Here is a 27032-nt window from a genome sequence, read left to right on the forward strand (position 1 = left end):
ATCTCTCTTTATATGGAATCCTTTTAGTTATATCTGCTTAATTTAAGTAAGAAAAAAGTAAATTAATATAAAGTACCCATTAAATAAAATTGAAGAACTAACATAATTATTTGCCCAGGACTCTCTATAAAAAACCAAAGTTCTAATAAACCCCTGTTTTATCTATTTGAGTGTCCCTCTTACCTTAATAAAGTGAGCTAAAGCATCCCCTGGTTCCTAGATCAGACAGTGGTCCGAGACCTATTATTTTAAACATGGAAAAATCACAGTTAAATAAATCAGGGGGCGTGTGTTATTTTAACCACCCGGATCAATTGATGAAGAGAGATAGAGAATAGGCAACAGCGACAAACTCAAAAATGTATGCACAATATTTTAATCTATTGTCAGGGATGGAAACACAAATCACAATATTTCAATCTATTGTCAAAGTAGAATTCACAATGTTATGTACTTTTTACTTTTTATGCATTGTCCCGTATTCAGAACGTGCAGTAGAACAAGAAAGGGGTGTCAAAAGCAAGTGAGCGTGATAAAGTGAACGGAAAAGAATCACACAGATTTAAGAAATAATATTCCAGGCAATTCACAAGAAACACCAGCCGGAGAAGGCCGGTACCATATAACCTGGCCACTTCAATTAATCAACATAGATTTCTTAATTTTTACTAGACAACAGATGGCAAAATATGTCTGCACTATATCCGCAAGGGGAATGCAGTTAGTGGTCCAGGTTGGTTAAATGAAATGTCGACGTTTCGACTCGACTAGCGGCCATACGGTCGTTTTACTCCTGGGCCATGCGAGTCTTCTTCAGGACAGGTGGGGACGGGACAATAGGGATCCCTTTTGGTGACCCTATGAGGAAAATAAAAAACCCATTAGGGTTTTGGGCTGTTGCCTAGTAGCTTAAAAAAGGGCAGAATACCAAAGACGCTTACCCTTCTAGGAGATAATGGTCATGGTTCCCACTCCACATATACTCAGTCCTTAAGTTTCCAGGGCATTTGTCCCAGTGGTCTGGAAAATCAAAGTGAAGCCTATTTGTAAAACCATGTACTGACCTAGTTTTCAATATAGGCGGAAGATATTGTTGGATAAATTACCTCTGTATTCTTGTTGGGATTTCCTATCCGATGGGTGAACATGTGGCACTACATGTCTAGATTACCGGTCCCAATCCTAGGTATTGGGTGTTCTCAAAATCAGGCACCTCCTCAAGAGTTAATTAATAAGCCTGCAACACATAGAACCAAGTAGTGAAAGGGGCATCCGAAGATAATGGCAGGTATGCAGACAAACATGAGACAAAAAGATTTCAATTTACCTGAATGACTGTGTATCAGATAGAGGGGTCGGAGGTTTATTGCTAGCAGAATCAGGGCCTCCGAAGGGGCTAAGTCCCGGAAGGTCGGGTCAATTAATCATATGTAGAAACGGGCCTCTGAAAAGAGAACTCCGTGTTAGTTTGCGTCTACATGAGGTCAAAAAACATGACGCACGGGGCACGAGCACCTTGAATATGCTTACCGCAGTTAGGTCCGCGATCGTCTAAGGAGGAAACGCGTCTCTCAAGGAACTCGACGGCAATGCTCGGCGAGTGAGCCAGAGCGTTGCCTGGCAACCTCATTAAGTATAATCCGATTGTCTCGTTGATGATTGAAATCAAGGGCGGACTCACCCGTTTCATGTGGAGGCTCCGTGTTTGATTGCTCATAGACCCCGAAATTCGATATTGGGAAGCGTGTAAAAGCATTTCGCCGTTCTTGCGTGAATTATAATGACAGTTGGGCACATTATTAAGACGTCGTTATAAAAATTGAAAGGGCATGAAAATCGATTTAAAATACACATATTCCCGGATTGATTCCTTGATTGCCCCATAGGATGTGTTTTGACCCAATAAGAATACATGATTAACTCTGCTTAAGTAGAGAAGGGCGGCCATCTTAGGTTGGGACGGCAGACGACTAAGCCGAAAGCCCAATAGAGTGTACAAAATACGGCACATAAGGGGCTGAACGAGCTGGAGGAGATCAATAGACAGGTTGCTATTCTCTGATGTTGGTCCCCCTGTCACACTGAACAATTGACTGTAAATGAAATACTGTAATCATGTTTTGTCTTTTCTGTCTCACTTTGTAAATATGTACCATATTGTTCGGTGGTACGCAACACTTAGTCATTGCCTGTCTGCTCACTCTATGTTGTAAATATGATGCAAGACCACATGAGTACTGCCTATGTAAATATGGTTGCTTTTTAATATTTTGTACACTCTATTGGGCTTTCGGCTTAATCGTCTGCCGTCCCAACCTAAGATGGCCGCCCTTCTCTACTTAAGCAGAGTTAATCATGTATTCTTATTGGGTCAAAACACATCCTATGGGGCAATCAAGGAATCAATCCGGGAATATGTGTATTTTAAATCGATTTTCATGCCCTTTCAATTTTTATAACGACGTCTTAATAATGTGCCCAACTGTCATTATAATTCACGCAAGAACGGCGAAATGCTTTTACACGCTTCCCAATATCGAATTTCGGGGTCTATGAGCAATCAAACACGGAGCCTCCACATGAAACGGGTGAGTCCGCCCTTGATTTCAATCCTCAACGAGACAATCTGATTATACTTAATGAGGTTGCCAGGCAACGCTCTGGCTCACTCGCCGAGCATTGCCGTCGAGTTCCTTGAGAGACGCGCTTCCTCCTTAGACGATCGCGGACCTAACTGCGGTAAGCATATTCAAGGTGCTCGTGCCCCGTGCGTCATGTTTTTTGACCTCATGTAGACGCGCAAACTAACACGGAGTTCTCTTTTCAGAGGCCCGTTTCTACATATGATTAATTGACCCGACCTTCCGGGACTTAGCCCCTTCGGAGGCCCTGATTCTGCTAACAATAAACCTCCGACCCCTCTATCTGATACACAGTCATTCAGGTAAATTGAAATCTTTTTGTCTCATGTTTGTCTGCATACCTGCCATTATCTTCGGATGCCCCTTTCACTACTTGGTTCTATGTGTTGCAGGCTTATTAATTAACTCTTGAGGAGGTGCCTGATTTTGAGAACACCCAATACCTAGGATTGGGACCGGTAATCTAGACATGTAGTGCCACATGTTCACCCATCGGATAGGAAATCCCAACAAGAATACAGAGGTAATTTATCCAACAATATCTTCCGCCTATATTGAAAACTAGGTCAGTACATGGTTTTACAAATAGGCTTCACTTTGATTTTCCAGACCACTGGGACAAATGCCCTGGAAACTTAAGGACTGAGTATATGTGGAGTGGGAACCATGACCATTATCTCCTAGAAGGGTAAGCGTCTTTGGTATTCTGCCCTTTTTTAAGCTACTAGGCAACAGCCCAAAACCCTAATGGGTTTTTTATTTTCCTCATAGGGTCACCAAAAGGGATCCCTATTGTCCCGTCCCCACCTGTCCTGAAGAAGACTCGCATGGCCCAGGAGTAAAACGACCGTATGGCCGCTAGTCGAGTCGAAACGTCGACATTTCATTTAACCAACCTGGACCACTAACTGCATTCCCCTTGCGGATATAGTGCAGACATATTTTGCCATCTGTTGTCTAGTAAAAATTAAGAAATCTATGTTGATTAATTGAAGTGGCCAGGTTATATGGTACCGGCCTTCTCCGGCTGGTGTTTCTTGTGAATTGCCTGGAATATTATTTCTTAAATCTGTGTGATTCTTTTCCGTTCACTTTATCACGCTCACTTGCTTTTGACACCCCTTTCTTGTTCTACTGCACGTTCTGAATACGGGACAATGCATAAAAAGTAAAAAGTACATAACATTGTGAATTCTACTTTGACAATAGATTGAAATATTGTGATTTGTGTTTCCATCCCTGACAATAGATTAAAATATTGTGCATACATTTTTGAGTTTGTCGCTGTTGCCTATTCTCTATCTCTCTTCATCAATTGATCCGGGTGGTTAAAATAACACACGCCCCCTGATTTATTTAACTGTGATTTTTCCATGTTTAAAATAATAGGTCTCGGACCACTGTCTGTTTATACTAATACGTCACCCAGGTCCAGTACCGTTTTGGGTTACCCCATTTCTTTACTGGTTCCTAGATCAGCATGCAATATAACGTCCTCCTCCGTCAGGTAGCAGCAGACTACTGATGCATTTTAACACAGTTTATATACTGGCTTAGATTGGTCCCAATTGATAACACCTGGTTCGAATCACTGAATGAATTGACAATTACCATGGCGGCCATGTCCTGTAAGTGCCCGGTTTCTAAGTTGCAATGTTGTGTGAAGCTTAGCGGCCGCCATCTTGTGTTTGTACAGGGTCCCATTCTATCCCAGTAACAATTGGTGGTCTTTTTTTTATGAAAAGAAATGATATGGATTGTATTCTCATATAAGCATATAAAACCTACCACACCGAGGTTTGTAGCGCCTACCTTGTACAAACCATTAAAATATATCAGCGATTATCATGGGGGCCATGTTACGTAAGTGCCCGGATTCTGTTTATAACCGTGACGTGAAGCCTAACAGCCGCCATCTTAGGTAAGAACGGGCTCCCGTCTATGTCCGGAAACATTGCTGGTCTTTTATAAAAAACCTTTGAGGCTATTGTAGCGAAAGCGTGTGAAATCAAATACCTCATTATTTCTTACGCTGTCACAAACACGTATAAACTACGTTACTGAAATTTGAGAAACAATTCGGGCTACAATCGCAGTGGACATGTTGGGATGGGAAAACAAAGATGTGGTAAAAAAAAGGGGGGCCAAGTAAGCTTAATTAGGGTAGTGAAAAACCGCATTGACAGGAATTGTATCCAGTGATATAGGGAGAGGCAGATAAAGCCTCTCTCAATAATATTAAGGGAACGGTCGAAACGCGGCGGCCATTTTGGTTTGGGCATGAACACGACAAACATTATGACAGCAATGAATGCCTGATCCAACACAACTGAGATATGTCCTTCCTTCTGGTTACTACGCCTATTTTCAGATCAAAATAGAAAAAAGAGGCGTAAATTAACACCCGTATTCAATTGTATAGCTTATTTTTTAAGGATATATATATATCCTTAAGCTATTTGACTAGGATACCTATTATCCAAGTATCAATGTGCACAAAATGGTATACTGAGGCAACCCTTATTTGTTTAAGATATTAATAGGGTGCTCAGTCCATACCCAATAAATCTTTCAAACGACATAGCATGGCAGCCAAATGATACTAGGACTAAATTCGGGGACCAGTTGTGTGTGGTGTATCCTTTGAGCTAAAAAACGTTTAATCTGCAACATTTAGAAAAGGGTAGGCGTTTAAATGTAGGTTTCCCTGAAGGAAAAACAAGACCTTTGTGTATTTTGATAGACCTGTTTTCCAGAGCTAGTGGCACTGACCCATATAGGAACAATATGCTATAGGTAAGATTTAACTTATCATTCACAAATACATTTTTGTCAAAGACAGAATCCAAGTCAATAACAACAGGTTGTCATTAATTAACATACAATCATTACTTTATATTCAATTTCATAAGCAATTTCAAAAAACATTCTGAGCACATTAGATCTTAATGATGGTAGATGAAATGAAGGGTACAGGGCATGATGGTATCTAGCTCTTATATGCACGGAGAAACTAGAATGGATGTGAGCACAACATTCGACATATGGAAGTCAAATGTAAATGTCCTCTCAGGTTACTCATGGGTGTCTGCATGAGATTTATGAGATAAGGTAGTGCATTTCATCTTCATAGTTATGTCCCAATTCCACACTCCGCAGTCAACATATCCATTCTGCTTCACATTTTCTTAAGGCTAGGGTTCGGTCCCCTCCTCGAGGGTTCACAGGGACATGATCAATTCCCATAAACCATAGTGTGTCGTCTGGTTTGTGCTTGTCCTGCATATGGAAGGTCATCGCATATTTGTGATCATTGTTGCGATAGGCCCGGACATGTTCCTGAATCCTTTGTTTCAGAGGTCGTTTCGTGCTGCCCACATAGATCTTATCACATGGGCAGCCTACGATATATACTACAAAGGTTGTATTGCAGTTTATGAAATGCTTGATTTTATGTGTTTTGTTTGTGTTAAAACAAAAATTTTTGGTCTTATCCTTTCCTAAAGTGCATACATTAGAGTTTCTGCACGTAAAGAAACCCATGGTTTTAGGCGGAAGCCAACAGTGTTTCTGTTCTACAGTGGTCACCAAACTGGGACAAAGCATATTCCTCAAATTGTGACCGCGTCTGTAGACAATTTTGGGTTTGGATGGAAGATCATTTTTGATGCTGGGGATCTCTGTCAAGAGGTGCCAGTGTTTTCTTAGAGTATTAAAAACTCTACTGTTCTCATCAGTGAATTTCGTAGAAAAAGCAAGGGGAAATTTGTTGTTCTCTTTTGGGACCCTATTTTCCAATGTGCTTTCTCTAGTTATTTTAGCTACTCTTTCCTTTGCTTTGTTAAGTACTTTTCGAGGGTAACCTCTTTGGAGGAAGCATTCCTTGGTTTCTCTAATGTTTGTTTGGAAACTCTCCTCAGTGCTACAGTTTCTTCGCATTCGCAACATTTCGCCAAATGGTATGCTACTAACCACATGGCGGGGATGCGCGCTTTTGAAGTGCAACGTGCTGTTGCATGCAGTGCTTTTTCTGTGTGTCTTGCTATTGATCATATTATTCTCAATAAAAAAAGGTTACATCCAAGAAATCAATTTGCTGTCCACTATATTCCATGGTGAGCTTCACATTGTACGGATTGTCATTCAAGAATTCAAAGTATGACAATAAATCCGGGGCAGGTCCATTCCATAACACAATCAAGTCATCTATGTACCTGCCCCAGAAAATAATGTGATCCGAACACCTTGCCGAGTGACGGCCCAAGGCATGCTCCCGCTCAAACCAGCCCATGAATAGGCCAGCATAAGCGGGAGCAAACCTGGACCCCATCGCCGTGCCCTGTACCTGCTGAAACCACACTGAATTGTGGAGGAAAAAGTTTTTAGACAGTATGATCTCGGTCATTTCCATGAGTACCTCATTGTGTAACCTATGATCTGCAGTACGTTGTCCCAGAAAGAAGGCCAAAGCTCTCATTCCAAATTCTTTTTTAATGCAAGTATATAAACTTGACACGTCCATAGTCACAAAGAGCATGTTCTCAGACCATGTCAAATTTTGGAATTTCGATAGGATGTCTTTGGAGTCCCTAATGTAGGCTGGTAAATTCTGAACGAAAGGTTGAATGTATGTGTCGACATATTCCGACAGTCTCTCTGTTGGGGAATTAATGCCTGCAATGATGGGGCGGCCCGGTGGAAAGGGACCGCCTTTATGAATTTTCGGAAGAATATATAAACAAGGCGAGGTCGGTGAGGTTACAGCCAAATATCTATATTCTTCTTCACTAATTAGCCCTGTTTCTCGCCAATCTGACAGTCTCAAGTTAATGTGGGTGATAAGACTGCCCACTGGATTTGCTGTCAATTTTTTGTAACAGTCAGTGTCCGATAATTGACGTTCAATTTCATTCATATAGTCAGTTTTTCTCATGAGGACAATATTGCCCCCTTGGCCGCCTCGCGGATGACTATAGAGTTATCAGCCTTTAGGTTTTTTAGTGCAGTAAATTCTTGAGGGGTAAGATTTTGGTTCCTGCCACTGCGATTAATTGGAGAGTCTATCAGTTTGTAAAATCCTGCCGTTACTCTTTTTTTGAATAAGTCTATATTGTTAATTTCTGGATGCTGGGGTTTCCACTTCTATATATATCTATATATATATATATATATATATATATATATATATATATATATATATATATATATATATATATATATATATATATATATATATATATATATATATATAATGCTCCATAAATCTTTGAGGTGAGGATGACAGATCAAAGAGGGATAGACCTATATGGAGAACAATATGCAATAACCCAGAATATGCTGACCTTATTTGAGAGTAATTTCAAAATGCTTTCTTTAACTTAATCAAGTCATATATTTCTAATTGTTGTTGGCAATTTGTATATAATCCTTGCACTAGTTTTTAATCTTGTAATGTATTGTTTATGAAGCCTGGCATTTTTCTGTATGAGCGGAATTGCTTCTGTTTTTAATGTAAATTTTAATTGTATGTTTTTGTATATTGTCATTTTTTTGTAAACAGCCCTGAAGAAGTCCCAAGAGGACGAAACGCGTCGGCTGTAGCTCCTGTGTGTGTTTTTTCACTCTCAACTGAATTTAATAAAAGAACTCTTAAAGAACACAAGTAACAACTAATGTGATTATTGCTGTTAACCTTATCAAAGTTGTCAGTTTCTGCAAATGTTGAAGTGGTGCACCTTGACCTTGTTTAAAGTATTTCATAGTTCATGTTTTGAACCAACATTGTAACGGTGGGTGTTTTTGAAGTGTGCACACATATTGTCCCATGTACGACAGTGTGGGTCTAAATTAATCTTGGGAGAATATTTGACTAGGTGCTGTTCTGTTGGGAATCCTCCACCGTTGTTCTTTTTCTAAACCATTTTTAGCAGACTTAACTGGGGTTGGTAGTGGGCCGTCCAACCTCCGGCCACCAAGCATCAGACCTGGTGGAATCTGGAGCATCAAGCACCAGCACGTCTGTTTTGTCTGCATTTAGCTCTAAGAAATCCTTTCATTCGAATGCAGATGCTAGATATAGTGTTTGAATTTGTCAGCATAAAAGGCAGATTGTCAAAAATAGACACAATAATTTGTCTGATCCCCGTAGGATAAACCTTGGAAGCTGATGGATCTCACTAAATTTGAAGAGGGGAAACCTCACACAGAAAGCTAAACGGCTTTGCCTACATCCTCCGTAGCTGACACTTTGCACCCCTTGCACTGATCTACAACACATCAAAATCGTATCTAAGAGAAAACTAGGGTTCCGCTGATCAGCTGTTTCTCTTGGGCCGCAGCCACAGCATGTGTGCCGTTCAGGTGAAGCTGGTCCTGGAGCACCGTGCCCAAGTGCGAATAAAGCCCACCCTAGAAGGACTTAATCACGATTGGATGGTGTTCGTCAGGGGTCCGGAGCACAGCAACATAGAACATAGTGCCAATATCGGCCCGCACACCATCTCCCAAACGACATGATCCCCATCATAAATAAGTGGACAAGACAACTTGTTGTTGGGGAAAAAAGTAGTCGCAGGTTTATTAGCATATCATTGCCAAAACATGGTGGGTTAACTTACAGATGATCCAACGGCAAGCCGCCCCTCGCAGCTTGCCACCTGATAGGCCAAGTAGCCCGCGGCCTTGGCCATAGGGTGCTTAGCGGTTGTGGTGAGAGGGTAGCCCCTCACCTGTCTGGTGAACCATTGGTCCACCCTCTAGCTCACACCCCCCCCTACGAGGGGCGAAGCGTTCAAGCAATCCCCGGTTGTCCAGGTAACCAACCGCCCGTAGGATAACGGGGCGCCGTCGCACCCCCAGGGTCCACCGCACGGATCTCCCAGGGATAATAGGCCTCAGCACCCTTTGTGCTTCTGCATAGGGTACTCCTAAGTACCTTTCGCCTCTGGATCATCATGTAACTCCTCCACAGCCCTGGATGTGACGACCGTCACAGACAGGGCCCCCCACCAGAGCTACTTCCTAGACGCAGCCTGCAGAGATTAGCCCTTCCTGAATGTCCAAAAGAAATAAATCCATGCCTACGTTGGACAGGTGGACTCCTTCTCCGTCAAGGCAACCAGAGGCTTTGGCGTGAAGTTCCCCATGGCGAATAAAACCGAAGCCCATCAGCTCCGCGAACTTACGCATAGCGCAGTTTACTTTCCTTTGCGCCACTTCTATTGCTTGCCCAGAGCGAGCACCTAGCCAAAACCGGCGTGGCGTGATCTCAGACCACCAAAGATTGCAAGGACCCAATAAATTGCTGATTTTGGTAATGTTCACTTTCATGTCCCTTAGGAGAAACCTTTTCCCCAGGAAAGGCAGGTCGTTCCCTCCCACATGCAGAATGAGCACGTCTGGAGGGTGGACGTTCCCTTGTAATTCTCGTGTTAGCAAACCAAGCACCCCGCTCCATTGCAAGCCAGTGACCACGCCAGACAAACTGAGTTTTGCTAAACCCATGATTCCACTTTCTGCTTTCTGCCCACCGGGCCAACCTGGAAACCCCCTCGTGTCCCAGCACCCAGACCGTTGTTCCTGGTAAATAAAGAGAAGTTTTGTATGAAACTATTTATTAAACACACACAAATTCACACTGGTAGAAATACCACACTGCACACAAAACACAGTAAAACATTGCACTTGTTACATGGCCCCGGGTGCCCAATATACACAGATTCTGTTTCAAGCCCCAGGACAACACATCAAACATCTCCTGTGCTCACAGAGCACTACCAGTTACTGTCTGGTCTGATGTATCTTTTGTAACAGTCAGATGACCATCTCCCCAGCTGTTTGATCCCTTCTACCTGTACCCCTTCTGAGGATGCAGTTGTGGCTGCGCCTATGCGGAAGGAGTGGGAACTGTACTTTTTGCCCACAGATGACACCTGCAGCAAACAAGCATGCGTGCATGACATGTTCTACTTGGAATTTATTCAAAGGCGTGCCATCTGCATGTAAGAGGAGATAACCCATGCCTGGAGGACGGATGGCAAGGTAAGCCGACAGGAGGCTCACGGGGCAAAATTTGGGCGCGCCAAGGCTTTGAAGCCAAAGTTCAATCCCCCTCCCCCTCTGATCAGTCTTGGATTGCCGCAGAGTAATCTTGAGCGTCTCTGCCAAAACCAGAACGTCCTGCAGAGATAACGCTACACCTGACAAGTCGTGTTTAGATTTGGCAACCAGTTCAGAGATCCTGAACGCGCCGAAGAAGGCTAGACTAAAAGCAGATGCAAACAAGGCAGACTCGTGAGCGGACGAAGTGACCTGAGGCAAGCACAGGATCATACTCTGTAGAGTAGCAAAGTCAATAGGCGATCTGTTATCGGGCACTTTGTGCTCCCCCTTAGCCCATCCTTTTAATGCTGCCCTGGTAACAAATGCCCTGGTAGGGTCCGTCTGTCCTAACAACTTGGCCTTGTGACTGATGGCTGCTATGTGTCCCGAGATCCAAGAGTGGCTCTTATTGATGTCTTTAGCCCACAGGATGAAGGCCTGGACTTTTAATTCTGCCGCATCCCCTTCAACTTCCCAAGGTCCGACAGTGGCACAACATTTTTTAACACAAGCCTTGTATCTATTGATAGTGTTCTGTGCCAGGGACATCTCCCCCAGAGCCCTCATCCTGTTCACCACTTCAGCAGGTACCAGAGGTGCGCAGGGAAAGGGTTGGCTTCCTCTCTCGCTCTCGGCCAAGCTTCTCGGAACCGTTGCCACTGAAAACGAGAGAGAGCGTCAGCAGCGATGTTCTTGATGCCCTGAATGTGACGCGCCCTGCATTCAACATTGTTATACAGGCAAGTACGCACCAGCTCGCGCAGCAGACAGAGAACCAGGGGGCAAGAGGCAGAGTGGGAGTTGATGGCCTGAACCACTGCTAAATTATCCGACCACAGCAGAACCCTTTTGGCGGACAGGATGGTGGGCCATAGGTGGAAGGCCACCACGATGGGGAAGAGCTCCAGTACTGTAATCTTAGCAGTCAACTTCTTCTTGATCCATGCATTGGGCCACTTCTCTGCACACCCCTCCCTGTCTAAAATGGCCCCAAAACCGTGCCTGCCTGAAGAGTCCGTGAACAGAGCAAGGTCAGGGCTGCCCGCCCAGGGAGCCCTCCAAATCACTGCCCCATTGAAATTGCGCAGGAATTCCGCCCACATGGCCAAATCATGCTGAATACCTTTGGTTAGCTTAACCATGTGGTGTTTTTTGAAGAGGTTAGCAGTGGCCCTAGCAAGTCTCCTGGCAAAGACCCTACCTGCTGGAATAATTCTAGCAGCAAAGTTGAGCAGGCCTAGGATGCCCTGGATACAGCCCAGGGAAGCTTTGTCAAGCCCTACCAGCGCATAAATCTTGCTAGACAGGTCGCGCACCTTCTCCTCAGGTAATCTGGATTCCCCTGCAATAGTGTCAATCTCTATACCCAGAAAGGTCAGGATTTGAGCCTGCCCCACTGTCTTTCCCGGGGCAAGGGGGACCCCAGGTGGTCTGTAAGGAGGACAAAATCTGCCAGGGCCTGTGAGCACCGCTGTGTCCCGTCGCTCCCGATAAACAAAAAGTCATCCAAGTAATGAGTCACCCCTTCTACACCGTATGTGTCTTGGAGTGCCCATTGCAAAAAACAACTGAAAGCTTTGAAGTACGCACAGGACACAGCACAACCCATGGGCATGCATTTGTCAAAGTAGAACATGCCGTCGAGCTTGAAACCTAGCAGGTGATAGCTGCTCGGGTGTACTGGTAGTAACCTGAAAGCTGATTCAATGTCCGCTTTGGCTAACCAGGCCCCTCTGCCCACTCTCCTGACCAGATCCAATGCTACATCCAGCGTGGCATAAGACACAGAGCATGCTTCCACATCTAGCCCGTCGTTGACCGAAGTCCCTTTAGGGTAGGAAAGGTGGTGGATCGGTCTAAAGGCACCTGGTTCCTTTTTGGGCACGACCCCCAGGGGAGATACAACAAAGTTCTCTAAAGGTGGGTGCATAAAAGGACCTCCTACCCTGTTCAGCGCTCTCTTTCTCAACCTTCGGCCTCACCACATCTGGCTGTTTCTTTGCAGATATAAGGTTCTCAGCATCCCTGCTTCCCAGGGTCCCCGAGAAAGGGATCCTAAAACCTTCGTGGAAACCCGATAACAGCAAGCGTCTGTCCGGCTCTAAGGGGTAACGCCTGAGTAAAGGAGTAATGTTGTCTAATCACAGGGGACCCTCCCAGTGGCACCGGCCGGTGTGTACTTGGAGGGGGAGAGGAAGAGACTGTGGAAAGAGGGCGCCCAGAAAACTCGCTGAAAAGCAAAGGGGGAGAAAAAGAGGGTGTGAGAGGAGAAACCAAACCCGGGGACCTGCAGCCTGACTCCCCCTTACTGTCCACTTTTGTTAGCTGGCTGGGTGCTCTGCTTGGACTGGCAAGAGGCTGAGGTTGCGGGGTGGGGCCCCCCGCAGGTGTTACAGGTGTGGACAAACTTACATGTCTTCCCCAGAAGCAAGACCCCTTATTGAACAAGCGGCAGGTGCCGGGGGGGAGAACGCTTGAAGCCACCTCTGGCACCACCTCCTCTGCGCCCACCCCGAAAGGAATGCTTACCCTTGCCCCGAAAAAAGGAAGATCCCCCCGTGGAAGCCTGCCCACTGGGAGTGCTGCTAACTGGACCCACTGGAAGCTGGCCCGCGCTCCCATGTGCTCCATCCAGAGCTGCACCTCCTTCTGATCCCAGTTCATCTCTGGGCACTGAGACATTTTTCTACGGAACTCCCTATCATAGTTAGTTGATCCACCCGTTTCCACCCCATTTCAAGGCCTCATTGTGGATGATCCTGGAGTATTGAACAAGGCCTGGGCCCTGCTCCGGAAAACGTTCCATTGTGACAGACGCTAAGATTGATAAAGCCTCTAGCCAATTAGCAATGTTCTTCTCAGGCCAGGGCTGGTACTTGACCTTTTTATCCTCTTCCTTAACCCCAAACTTTCTAGCATCCATGCCTTCCTGCCCTAACATGAGAAGGGTGAAAATGTCGATTAAATAGAAACCATAGCGGTGGGCGCCAGAGGAGCGGCAGGGGAACTCACCGGCGGCGCCCCGCTAGATGCCCCATTCGAGATCGTGAGAGCCGCCAGTGGTGAAGCAACAATTACTGACTCCCCCTGCTTTGCAGCTTGCACCGAAGACCAAACAGTGGAGGCTGCCAGAACAGAACTCCCGCTAACCAGGCCACTACCCCCAGCGGGAGTAGAGCTAGAAACAGGTAACCCCCCTTGAAAGCGCTCCATGAAATTGTTCAACGAGTCCAAAACTTTGGTCAGATCGTCTTTGGTAGCAAAATTACCTTGTGTCGCCTGAGTGTCCTTGGGGAGGGCAGGAGGCGGAGGCGTAGCACTTGCCCCCAGTGACGGGACCTCCCGGGGGGTCGCCACCGACTTGCTACGAGTCAGCGGCAAAGATTCCAAGGGGAAATCCCTAACAGTGGGCTTTCTGATCCGCTTGGACCTGGAAGAAGCGGCATCAGTATTGTTCGAGTTGTCGGACGAAGGGGATTCAGCCGGGCAACCAGAATCCTCTGGCTCTGGCGTATTCAACAGGTTCTGTGCCCAAGCCAGGCCCTTCAGCTTTGCCAGCTCCAAAAAGTCAGCCCACACTGCGTCTTGGGAGGTGCCCGGCAACGAGTCCTCCACCTGGGTATTTTCTTGGAAGAGGGGAGGGGAACTCTGGCTGTCCATTCTGACTTCACAACGCTTGCACGGAATCTGGGGATAAAAATTAGGATCAGCCACAGTACACAAATGGAGAAAGAACCTGGCCTTCGTGAGAATCAACAGGTGCGTATCCCACACCCTTCCATACTTACATCTCAGTGATGCGACAAGCGGAACGAAAGTTTCGAGCGATACGGAGGAACTCCGAGAGTGAGAAGGGGCTATGGAGGGAAAAGGCGGACGTTAGTTGGCGTACTTGTAGGTGACAATTTCTATAGACCACAAACCAACTTGTTTCCTCTTCCCTACTGCGTGCATAAGTTCTCCCTCCATGTCCACCCCAAGAGGCTGGTTCTACCCGTATACCGGTCTCTGGACCACTAGAATCCACCTGTCCCGCTTCATTGACCTTCCACTGATGATTTTACTTTGTAATCTGAAAAATAAAGAACAGTGTCACAACGTTTCTTCCAATACATTGAAATGTTCTCCTTCGTCCGTTGTGCCATTTCCGCTTCTAGGCGCCTTGCCACTGTATTTCTGCTCCTTCCCCTCCAGACTTCACTAGCCGTACACATTCAATCCTGCAAGATATGGATGTTAGTGCCACCTTATATGAATTAAATATCAGCCCTTGTAAGCTCTCCTGTATTCCTTATCAAAGTTATACACCACACATAGATACTCCATGGCTAAGTGTTTAAGGAGAAACCTGTTAACAGTGCATGAGAGATACAGAAGCCCAAAAGTGAGAGAAAAAAGAATCATGTCTGCCATCCCCCAGGAAAACCGGTGGCGATGTCCACCTGGACTCGGGTGAGACGCCACAGCCTGGCCGCCCACGAACCAGGGACCCACGCTGTCCAGGGTAGGGGGGGGGGCGGTTTTAGCCCAAAAGCCGAGAGAGCCGAAGCTGACGAGAGAGACCCCCTCGGACCGTTGGATCCCCCGCAAAGGAGCATAAGTGCCAGCGGGATGGTACGATACGGGGAAAAAGACTGATTCTCACTGTAATGCACTTGTTACATGGCCCCGGGTGCCCAATATACACAGATTCTGTTTCAAGCCCCAGGACAACACATCAAACATCTCCTGTGCTCACAGAGCACTACCAGTTACTGTCTGGTCTGATGTATCTTTTGTAACAGTCAGATGACCATCTCCCCAGCTGTTTGATCCCTTCTACCTGTACCCCTTCTGAGGATGCAGTTGTGGCTGAGCCTATGCGGAGGGAGTGGGAACTGTACTTTTTGGCCACAGATGACACCTGCAGCAAACAAGCATGCGTGCATGACATGTTCTACGTGGAATTTAGTCAAAGGCGTGCCATCTGCATGTAAGAGGAGATAACCCATGCCGGGAGGACGGATGGCAAGGTAATCCGACAGAAGGCTCACGGGGCAAAATTTGGGCGCGCCAAGGCTTTGAAGCCAAAGTTCAATCCCCCTCCCCCTCTGATCAGTCTTGGATTGCCGCAGAGTAATCTTGATTCAGAAAAGGGGGTGGTGATGAACAGAGTGTCTGAATTAAGCAGACCACTCTTACCCAGTCCAAAGATCAGGGCTTGATCCATCACCGTTATTTATCTCACTGCACCATCCCAGCTCAGAACCTGGCTATATGCAAATCAGTCTGTCCCTGGCCCAGTGCATCATGGGAACAGGGCAGACTAAAATACCAAGCCAATTCTTCACCAGAAAGGAGACAAGCTACCGGGGACCGGTTTCTGGCATTTCCCTTGCTCATTGCACCATCAGGATTCAAGCAAGCCGGGCCGAAGACGGCTGAAATGCCAGAAACCGGTCCCCGGTAGCTTGTTTCCTTCCCAGTATAAGAATTGGCTTGGTAGTTTGGTCTGCCCTGTTCCCATGATGCACTGGGCCAGGGTCAGACTAATTTGCATATAGCCAAGTTCTGAGCTGGGATGGTGCAGTGAGCTAAAAAACGGTGATGGATCAAGCCCTGATCTTTGGACTGGGTAAGAGTGGTCTGCCTAATTCAGACACTCTGTTCATCACCACCCCCCTTTTCTGAATCATTTTTGTCCACCATAAGCGTGGAAGGGTATACTCAGATGTGAGTCCCTTGCTCATTGCACCATCAGGATTCAAGCAAGCCGGGCCGAAGACGGCTGAAATGCCAGAAACCGGTCCCCGGTAGCTTGTTTCCTTCCCAGTATAAGAATTGGCTTGGTAGTTTGGTCTGCCCTGTTCCCATGATGCACTGGGCCAGGGTCAGACTAATTTGCATATAGCCAAGTTCTGAGCTGGGATGGTGCAGTGAGCTAAAAAACGGTGATGGATCAAGCCCTGATCTTTGGACTGGGTAAGAGTGGTCTGCTTAATTCAGACACTCTGTTCATTACCACCCCCCTTTTCTGAAGCAGAGTAATCTTGAGCGTCTCTCCCAAAACCAGGACGTCCTGCAGAGATAACGCTACACCTGACAAGTCGTGTTTAGATTTGGCAACCAGTTCAGAGATCCTGAACGCGCCGAAGAAGGCTAGACTAAAAGCAGATGCAAACAAGGCAGACTCGTGAGCGGACGAAGTGACCTGAGGCAAGCACAGGATCATACTCTGTAGAGTAGCAAAGTCAATAGGCGATCTGTTATCGGGCACTTTGTGCTCCCCCTTAGCCCATCCTTTTAATGCTGCCCTGGTAACAAATGCCCTGGTAGGGTCCGCCTGTCCTAACAACTTGGCCTTGTGACTGATGGCTGCTATGTGTCCCGAGATCCAAGAGTGGCTCTTATTGATGTCTTTAGCCCACAGGATGAAGGCCTGGACTTTTAATTCTGCCGCATCCCCTTCAACTTCCCAAGGTCCGACAGTGGCACACCATTTTTTAACACAAGCCTTGTATCTATTGATAGTGTTCTGTGCCAGGGACATCTCCCCCAGAGCCCTCATCCTGTTCACCACTTCAGCAGGTACCAGAGGTGCGCAGGGAAAGGGGTGGCTTCCTCTCTCGCTCTCGGCCAAGCTTCTCTGAACCGTTGCCACTGAAAACGAGAGAGAGCGTCAGCAGCGATGTTCTTGATGCCCTGAATGTGACGCGCCCTGCATTTAACATTGTTATACAGGCAAGTACGCACCAGCTCGCGCAGCAGATAGAGAACCAGGGGGCAAGAGGCAGAGGGGGAGTTGATGGCCTGAACCACTGCTAAATTATCCGACCACAGCAGAACCCTTTTGGCGGACAGGATGGTGGGCCATAGGTGGAAGGCCACCACGATGGGGAAGAGCTCCAGTACTGTAATCTTAGCAGTCAACTTCTTCTTGATCCATGCATTGGGCCACTTCTCTGCACACCCCTCCCTGTCTAAAATGGCCCCAAAACCGTGCCTGCCTGAAGAGTCCGTGAACAGAGCAAGGTCAGGGCTGCCCGCCCAGGGAGCCCTCCAAATCACTGCCCCATTGAAATTGCGCAGGAATTCCGCCCACATGGCCAAATCATGCTGAATACCTTTGGTTAGCTTAACCATGTGGTGTTTTTTGAAGAGGTTAGCAGTGGCCCTAGCAAGTCTCCTGGCAAAGACCCTACCTGCTGGAATAATTCTAGCAGCAAAGTTGAGCAGGCCTAGGATACCCTGGATACAGCCCAGGGAAGCTTTGTCAAGCCCTACCAGCGCATGAATCTTGCTAGACAGGTCGCGCACCTTCTCCTCAGGTAATCTGGATTCCCCTGCAATAGTGTCAATCTCTATACCCAGAAAGGTCAGGATTTGAGCCTGCCCCACTCTCTTTCCCGGGGCAAGGGGGACCCCAGGTGGTCTGTAGGGAGGACAAAATCTGCCAGGGCCTGTGAGCACCGCTGTGTCCCGTCGCTCCCGATAAACAAAAAGTCATCCAAGTAATGAGTCACCCCTTCTACACCGTATGTGTCTTGGAGTGCCCATTGCAAAAAACAACTGAAAGCTTTGAAGTACGCACAGGACACAGCACAACCCATGGGCATGCATTTGTCAAAGTAGAACATGCCGTCGAGCTTGAAACCTAGCAGGTGATAGCTGCTCGGGTGTACTGGTAGTAACCTGAAAGCTGATTCAATGTCCGCTTTGGCTAACCAGGCCCCTCTGCCCACTCTCCTGACCAGATCCAATGCTACATCCAGCGTGGCATAAGACACAGAGCATGCTTCCACATCTAGCCCGTCGTTGACCGAAGTCCCTTTAGGGTAGGAAAGGTGGTGGATCGGTCTAAAGGCACCTGGTTCCTTTTTGGGCACGACCCCCAGGGGAGATACAACAAAGTTCTCTAAAGGTGGGTGCATAAAAGGACCTCCTACCCTGTTCAGCGCTCTCTTTCTCAACCTTCGGCCTCACCACATCTGGCTGTTCCTTTGCAGATATAAGGTTCTCAGCATCCCTGCTTCCCAGGGTCCCCGAGAAAGGGATCCTAAAACCTTCGTGGAAACCCGATAACAGCAAGCGTCTGTCCGGCTCTAAGGGGTAACGCCTGAGTAAAGGAGTAATGTTGTCAATAATCACAGGGGACCCTCCCAGTGGCACCGGCCGGTGTGTACTTGGAGGGGGAGAGGAAGAGACTGTGGAAAGAGGGCGCCCAGAAAACTCGCTGAAAAGCAAAGGGGGAGAAAAAGAGGGTGTGAGAGGAGAAACCAAACCCGGGGACCTGCAGCCTGACTCCCCCTTACTGTCCACTTTTGTTAGCTGTCTGGGTGCTCTGCTTGGACTGGCAAGAGGCTGAGGTTGCGGGGTGGGGCCCCCCGCAGGTGTTACAGGTGTGGACAAACTTACATGTCTTCCCCCAGAAGCAAGACCCCTTATTGAACAAGCGGCAGGTGCCGGGGGGGGGAGAACGCTTGAGGCCACCTCTGGCACCACCTCCTCTGCGCCCACCCCGAAAGGAATGCTTACCCTTGCCCCGAAAAAAGGAAGATCCCCCCGTGGAAGCCTGCCCACTGGGAGTGCTGCTAACTGGACCCACTGGAAGCTGGCCCCGCGCTCCCATGTGCTCCATCCAGAGCTGCACCTCCTTCTGATCCCAGTTCATCTCTGGGCACTGAGGCATTTTTCTACGGAACTCCCTATCATAGTTGATCCACCCGTTTCCACCCCATTTCAAGGCCTCATTGTGGATGATCCTGGAGTATTGAACAAGGCCTGGGCCCTGCTCCGGAAAACGTTCCATTGTGACAGACGCTAAGATTGAGAAAGCCTCTAGCCAATTAGCAATGTTCTTCTCAGGCCAGGGCTGGTACTTGACCTTTTTATCCTCTTCCTTAACCCCAAACTTTCTAGCATCCATGCCTTCCTGCCCTAACATGAGAAGGGTGAAAATGTCGATGAACTCCCGTCTCCAAATGGCCTCTTTGGCGGCCTGGGGTACCTGCCAGGCCAGAGAGCATCGCCCCGAGAGGAGCGGACCGTCGGAGATCGCGGGGACAGGAGTAGGCACGGGAACAGGCAAAGGGCTGCTGGCTGGAGGCACCCCCGAGGGGGCGCTAGAGGAAGCCGAGGGAGAGATAGAAACCATAGCGGTGGGCGCCGGACGAGCGGCGGGGGAACTCACCGGAGGCGCCCCGCTAGATGCCCCATTTGAGATCGTGAGAGCCGCCAGTGGTGAAGCAACAATTACTGACCCCCCCTGCTTTGCAGCTTGCACCGAAGACCAAACAGTGGAGGCTGCCAGAACAGAACTCCCGCTAACCAGGCCACTACCCCCAGCTGGAGTAGCGCTAGAAACAGGTAACCCCCCCTTGAAAGCGCTCCATGAAATTGTTCAACGAGTCCAAAACTTTGGTCAGATCGTCTTTGGTAGCAAAATTACCTTGTGTCGCCCGAGTGTCCTTGGGGAGGGCAGGAGGCGGAGGCGTAGCACTTGCCCCCAGTGACTGGACCTCCCGGGGGGTCGCCACCGACTTGCTACGAGTCAGCGGCAAAGATTCCAAGGGGAAATCCCTAACAGTGGGCTTTCTGATCCGCTTGGGCCTGGAAGAAGCGGCATCAGTATTGTTCGAGTTGTCGGACGAAGGGGATTCAGCTGGGCACCCAGAATCCTCTGGCTCTGGCGTATTCAACAGGTTCTATGCCCAAGCCAGGCCCTTCAGCTTTGCCAGCTCCAAAAAGTCAGCCCACACTGCGTCTTGGGAGGTGCCCGGCAACGAGTCCTCCACCTGGGTATTTTCTTGGAAGAGGGGAGGGGAACTCTGGCTGTCCATTATGACTTCACAACGCTTGCACGGAATCTGGGGATAAAAATTAGGATCAGCCACAGTACACAAATGGAGAAAGAACCTGGCCTTCGTGAGAATCAACAGGTGCGTGTCCCACACCCTTCCATACTTAAATCTCAGTGATGCGACAAGCGGAACGAAAGTTTCGAGCGATACGGAGGAACTCCGAGAGTGAGAAGGGGCTATGGAGGGAAAAGGCGGACGTTAGTTGGCGTACTTGTAGGTGACAATTTCTATAGACCACAAACCGACTTGTTTCCTCTCCCCTACTGCGTGCATAAGTTCTCCCTCCATGTCCACCCCAAGAGGCTGGTTCTACCCGTATACCGGTCTCTGGACCACTAGAATCCACCTGTCCCGCTTCGTTGACCTTCCACTGATGATTTTACTTTGTAATCTGAAAAATAAAGAACAGTGTCACAACGTTTCTTCCAATACATTGAAATGTTCTCCTTCGTCCGTTGTGCCATTTCCGCTTCTAGGCGCCTTGCCACTGTATTTCTGCTCCTTCCCCTCCAGACTTCACTAGCCGTACACATTCAATCCTGCAAGATATGGATGTTAGTGCCACCTTATATGAATTAAATATCAGCCCTTGTAAGCTCTCCTGTATTCCTTATCAAAGTTATACACCACACATAGATACTCCATGGCTAAGTGTTTAAGGAGAAACCTGTTAACAGTGCATGAGAGATACAGAAGCCCAAAAGTGAGAGAAAAAAGAATCATGTCTGCCATCCCCCAGGAAAACCGGTGGCGATGTCCACCTGGACTCGGTGAGACGCCACAGCCTGGCCGCCCACGAACCAGGGACCCACGCTGTCCAGGGTAGTGGGGGTGGGAGCGGTTTTAGCCCAAAAGCTGAGAGAGCCGAAGCTGACGAGAGAGACCCCCTCGGACCGTTGGATCCCCCGCAAAGGAGCATAAGTGCCAGCGGGATGGTACGATACGGGGAAAAAGACTGATTCTCACTGTAATGCACTTGTTACATGGCCCCGGGTGCCCAATATACACAGATTCTGTTTCAAGCCCCAGGACAACACATCAAACATCTCCTGTGCTCACAGAGCACTACCAGTTACTGTCTGGTCTGATGTATCTTTTGTAACAGTCAGATGACCATCTCCCCAGCTGTTTGATCCCTTCTACCTGTACCCCTTCTGAGGATGCAGTTGTGGCTGCGCCTATGCGGAAGTAGTGGGAACTGTACTTTTTGGCCACAGATGACACCTGCAGCAAACAAGCATGCGTGCATGACATGTTCTACGTGGAATTTAGTCAAAGGCGTGCCATCTGCATGTAAGTGCCAGCGGGATGGTACGATACGGGGAAAAAGACTTATTCTCACTGTAATGACCGGCTGATTTACAGAGGTTAATCACCTGCGCGATACCACTAGATCAACACGGGGGAAAAAACCTGCTCCGTTTCCGACCCAGGACGATCAAGCTAGGCAACAGATGCCGCCGCGCAAAACACACGCGATACATAGAAGGGCCTAAGCCCGCAGAGGAAACAACAAGGGGGTGAACTGCCCTAGAGCCGCGAGGGCCGGAGCAGGAGTTGTCCCGCGGGACCCAAAGCCGGAGGGCCGAAACTGCTGCCACATGACCAAGGACGCTCAGACCCAATGGGCCAAGACGAGAAACAGTCAGGCAGGGGAATACAGGGGCAGGATCTAGAGGGGCTCACATGCAAGGGCCAGCCGAGGCTGGCGCAAGGTCGACTCTCTGGACGACGGGAGTCGGGCCCCCGAACCCCCAACAGGCCAAGCAGTAAAAGGGGTCGCGTGAGAGAATACGAAGGGGGGGGAAACGTGAGACGCAGGCTCCCGCGAAGGCATAAGTATGCCCCCGTAACTGCCCGACCAGGGGGAAACGTGAAAACACCGTGGAGGGACCTGCTAGCCTGCGATACAAACCCAGTGGTTCAGGGAATAGTATTGCCAAAAGTATTTATTTAATGAATGACAGGAAGTACACTGAGCCAACGCGAGGATCGAATCTGCTTACTCAGCTCGAAGGTCGGCTGCTCTGGTGTTATGCCAAAAGCTCGGCCTCGCCATGAGTGCCAAGCTGGGGGAGCAGCAACAAAACTCCCCAAACCAGTAGGCCCCTTCACTCCTTGGAAGGCCTGAGGTAGAGGTGGCCACCCCCCGCCCCTCCCCCTAGGCCGAGCAGGCCGAGACCTAAAAGATGGCCGCACGGGCAAATGACCCACGTGGCCAGCAATGACGGCCCCACAAGATTGCCACTGTCCGACGTCGGAGGACCAAGCGCACCCCCAGCAAACCTTCCTTGCAAGAACACCGGAGAGGCACACGGTCCCCGAGAAAGGAAAGTCAGGCGACTCCTGGGCTACAAAATGGCCATACCCGGGGGATCGAAGAGAGGGAAGCATGGATGCCCCCCGGATCGAGTGGGCCACCTGCCCAGGTCAAGGGAGCAGGCCTGAAACCTAACAGGAAGAAGGAGAAAGGAGGGGGCGGCCGAGTACCCTCAGTGAGGAGACTGAGCAGGCCAAGGGGAGCTGCAGCTGCGCGAGCAGTCTTAGGGCCTGGGCGTGAAACATGGAAGACCCACAGATAATAAGGTCCCTGACCCCGGGGGCCCGGCCAGGCCGGCTGCCAGCAGCCCCACCGATCGAAAACCCTGGGTAGCCTACTGCTAAAGGAAGGATCAAAGGAGCTACAACAGTCGATGCTCGGGAAAGCCTCAGGCCCCCTCGGCCCGTTGGCGAACGCGCATGGAAAGCGCCACTGAAAGTAACACTACGTACAGTTCCCCATTGCACCCGCCCCACAATAGGGAAGAATAATTGAGCACATAAAAAGGAACAACCAATAATATCCCCCTCAAAAATCCACAAAACATAACTACCCAAAACACCCGCCCCGCATTATGTAAGAAAATTACACCACATGTATAAATGAACATGAAGCTACTCCCGGAGAAATAGCACAGGTACGCTGCGTAACCCCTATAAACCGCCCGCAATATTGATGACCAAGAGAAACAACATACAGAAATAGCAACAACCACATAATCCCCCAAAATTGTACTGTACGCCCCTAGGTAAACGAGACAAAACAAGGCCACCTCCATACACAAAAGGACAGTAAAAAACTAAAAAAATTAAAAAAAAATACAACCCCCCAACCCTGTGCCCAGCCCCCATCCGAGAAACAGAAACAGAAAGAGAAATAAAAGAGATAAGCTCAGTATCGCCAAAACAAGCCCCACAACAGCGTTAGAAACAGCAACCCCCCCGGCCCGACACAACCACCCGAGGCGGGGAGCGAGTACGAAGGGGGGGGGGGTATTCACTCACCTTAAGTCCTGGGCACCAACAACATCGAGGGCAGCAAGGCACAAAAGAGACTGCTCGGAGGCGGGGAGAGACATAAATACCTCGTCCCCCCCATCCCCCATGGAAGCGCGCCGACGTCATGGCAGCGGCCACCGGCCGCTGGACACCAGAAGGCTGGTGCGCCTGCCATCTTGTGGCACTACGGTGACCGCCCTCTTATGAGGGTCACATGCGGCGACGTGTCGGGCGGCCTGCACTTTGATGAGAAAGTAATTTTTCACCTGCACGAGAGCTTTCCCAGGCCCAAGAGGGACAGAGGAAGCAGTCCGTGGCGACTCGAGGTGCCTGCGGCAGTAAGGACATTAATTATCCTCTGCATCTCTGGGGGAAAAATTGCTCCGCCCAGAGAAAATACAAGATGGCCGCTGCAATGAAAGAAGCCTGATCTACCGTAGTTGAAACCAGCTTGACCTGGGTGTTACCGGTGATCGATTATACTGAGGGAAACTGCGATTTAACTGCATACGACCAGCTGGCACTTACCTGTGCAACACTGCGGAGCTGAAAGTGCCATCCTAGGCTCCACTGCCTTGTGATGCAGCTTGTGCAGTGTACTACACCCCTTTGTGAGACGTGGCTGGAGGAGGAGCGGCTTGAATGCGATTGACGGAGGTCTCACTGTGGACCACGCCGATCATCGCTGAGGAAGACAACAGGCGACTTTGGTGTGGTGACTGGCCTTGGCCTGTGATTGTGGTAGGGGGGCGGTGGGAAGGACCGGGCCTGCAGATTCCCAGCCTAGTACTGGCAGGCTGAGCCGGGACTGTGTGGTGCGCATCCCCCAGGCCCCTCTATTCACAGTTGGGGAGGTACGCTCAGGTGGAAGCAGACATGTAAATGTAAATGTAAATGTACATGTATTTATATAGTGCAAATCGCCCACATCGCAGGCATCTATGCGCTTGCTTAGGGAACCCGTCCTGGTATTCCCCTGTGAGATAGCCCCGGCAGGGTATCCACAAGGTGAAAGCCAGGCATCCCGCCGCGAGGGGCTGTTGTGGAGATTAAGCAAGCTATTGCCCAGAGTCGCAGAGTGTGAACCCGTGAGTCGAGGAGGCACCGGAGCGAGAATTATCGAGTCCGTGGAATTATTGAGCCCAACCCCCGTCGGGGTGGGGAATTGAACCCTGGTCCAGGGCCGATCTCAGCTTCCGGGTCTGCTGCCTCTAACCCCTGAGCCACACTTCTCCACACATCTCAGTGATTCATTGTGTTTCCAAGCTGCGGGCGATAGAAGCAGCATTAGGCGGCCCCACCACTCTGTAGCTGGGACTGCAGTGACGTTTCGCTCTGCTTGGCGGCTCGGAGACCCATTGACCCCCCAGACAGCTCCCTGCCTAGCACTCCACTCCACTCCATTACAGCTCAGGAAGATCAATCTGCCAACCTCCCTGTGCCACATATGCTCTGCCACACCACCCTTGAGGAGCTCTGCTGAGCCGTGTCCCATCACCCAGTCGGCAAACATGCAGATGCCTGAACTCTCATCATCTATTGGAGAGATCTAATCACGTACATTGCTAAACCTGCGGTGACATCTCATCCTCATCTGGTCTGAGGCTGATGCCCTAGGATCTGATACTCTTGCAGCACTGCTACTGAGCCCACTCAAGTGTAAGATTCCTTTAAAGAACTAATGGGAGTTTGATCCTTCCCTCCCTGCAAAGCTCTGTCGTACTCAGCACACTCTCAGTTTGAAAAAGGGTCCCAGGATCCCTGACCCGAACATGGCCGACAATGGTGACTTCTTCCCCCTTACTGAACTTTTACTTAACCCTTTCAGGACTGTGCCTGGCCTTAAGAAGACTTCTAGAATTCATTCAGACCATGGCTCCCCCCCTCCCGCATTACTCTCACAATCCTGGAGTATGCATGACCTCTTTCCTGACAGCGGAGTCCGAGCATTATGTCCGATGCCTGGTGGAGCTGCTCTGTTTATCTAATGAGGAGATCGGACTTGGTTCACCCCCTGGCCATCACCAGCCCAGTCGGACCTTGGGCACAGTTTCTCCCCTTATCCCTGTCTCGCCCACCCTCCCCCTCATTGTATTTCTTCCACTCTGCTTTTGCCTTGTCTCCTATCTATCCACCTGTCTGACCAATACCTTTTGGAGCTTCCTTAAGAGCTATAGGTGAGACTGACCCTGGACTACCTCCCTGGCCGTCAACTACCCTTTGGGCTGACTTTACCTGTGTCTCATATTGCGTCTTCCCCCTCGTCCTCTCCCTTCTCACTCCCCCATCCCTATCTACTGTTCTCTCCTTATCTCCTGTTAATGTGTCTTATATATTTGATGTAACGTGTAATTATTGTTGTAACTTTGCTGACCTTATGTAAAGCGCTCTGATACCTATGGGTCTAGCCAGCGCTATATAAAACTCTTTAAAAAAATATCTATAAGAAAGGAGTGAAGAAGATTAAGACCCATACTACTCACTCCAGCATGCTGTTATTGTTGGACCATGTGCAAGTGCGAGACGGTATCAAATGCTGCAGAAAAGTTAAGCATCTGCAGGATAGCTGCCCCATCCTGATCTACCTGGCACCGGATATTGTCTGCTGCCACAGCCTGAAACAAACACTCTTATTTTCAGACCGGACTATAACCCAAGAGGTAAGGGAAATATCCTGAACAGAGGCAAAATCTTACTACTGCTGTCACACAGTGGAGTAACAAAACTTGAGGGGGCCCACCTGAAAGTGCACGAAGGGGGCCCCATCTGACCACACTCATGAGCTCTACTGACAGGGTACTGGGCTGAAGGGGCCCCCTGCACCGTGGGGGCTTTGTTACACCCCTGCTGTCAGACATTTAATCAATACATTTGTAGAGCGCACAACTCACCTGTGCAGTTCTCACGGTGCGGGGGGGGGGTTGTTGCAGCTGCTCGAACAGCCAGGTCTTGAGGAATCTCCTGAAAGCCAGCAGGTCCTGGGTCTGTCGTAGGCGGATGGGGAGGGTGTTCCATGTTTTTGCAACAAGGTGATCAAATGATCTGCCGCCGGCGGTCGCACGACGGATGCGGGTGACGGTGGCAAGGGAGAGGACATCGGAGCTGGCAGTTTGGGGTGTAGAAGGTGAGTCGT

At 48.9% G+C, this 27032-nt stretch overlaps 2 long non-coding RNA genes across 2 annotated transcripts; one reads left to right on the forward strand and one right to left on the reverse strand.

The window, feature by feature from the left end:
* Nucleotides 1-398: 398 nt before the first annotated feature.
* Nucleotides 399-1445, reverse strand: LOC147722467 (uncharacterized). Its single transcript, XR_015310027.1, has 4 exons — nucleotides 1328-1445; nucleotides 1107-1237; nucleotides 942-1020; nucleotides 399-858 (listed from the first exon to the last, which is right to left on the reverse strand). It is a non-coding gene; the product is annotated as an uncharacterized LOC147722467 (long non-coding RNA).
* Nucleotides 1446-2677: 1232 nt separating this feature from the next.
* Nucleotides 2678-3971, forward strand: LOC147722468 (uncharacterized). The gene is made up of 5 exons (XR_015310028.1): nucleotides 2678-2739; nucleotides 2828-2944; nucleotides 3035-3165; nucleotides 3252-3330; nucleotides 3414-3971. It is a non-coding gene; the product is annotated as an uncharacterized LOC147722468 (long non-coding RNA).
* Nucleotides 3972-27032: the final 23061 nt, after the last annotated feature.

This window comes from Lissotriton vulgaris, chromosome 4_1 (assembly GCF_964263255.1).
Source record: "Lissotriton vulgaris chromosome 4_1, aLisVul1.2, whole genome shotgun sequence".
In the NCBI taxonomy this organism is placed as follows: domain Eukaryota; kingdom Metazoa; phylum Chordata; class Amphibia; order Caudata; family Salamandridae; genus Lissotriton; species Lissotriton vulgaris.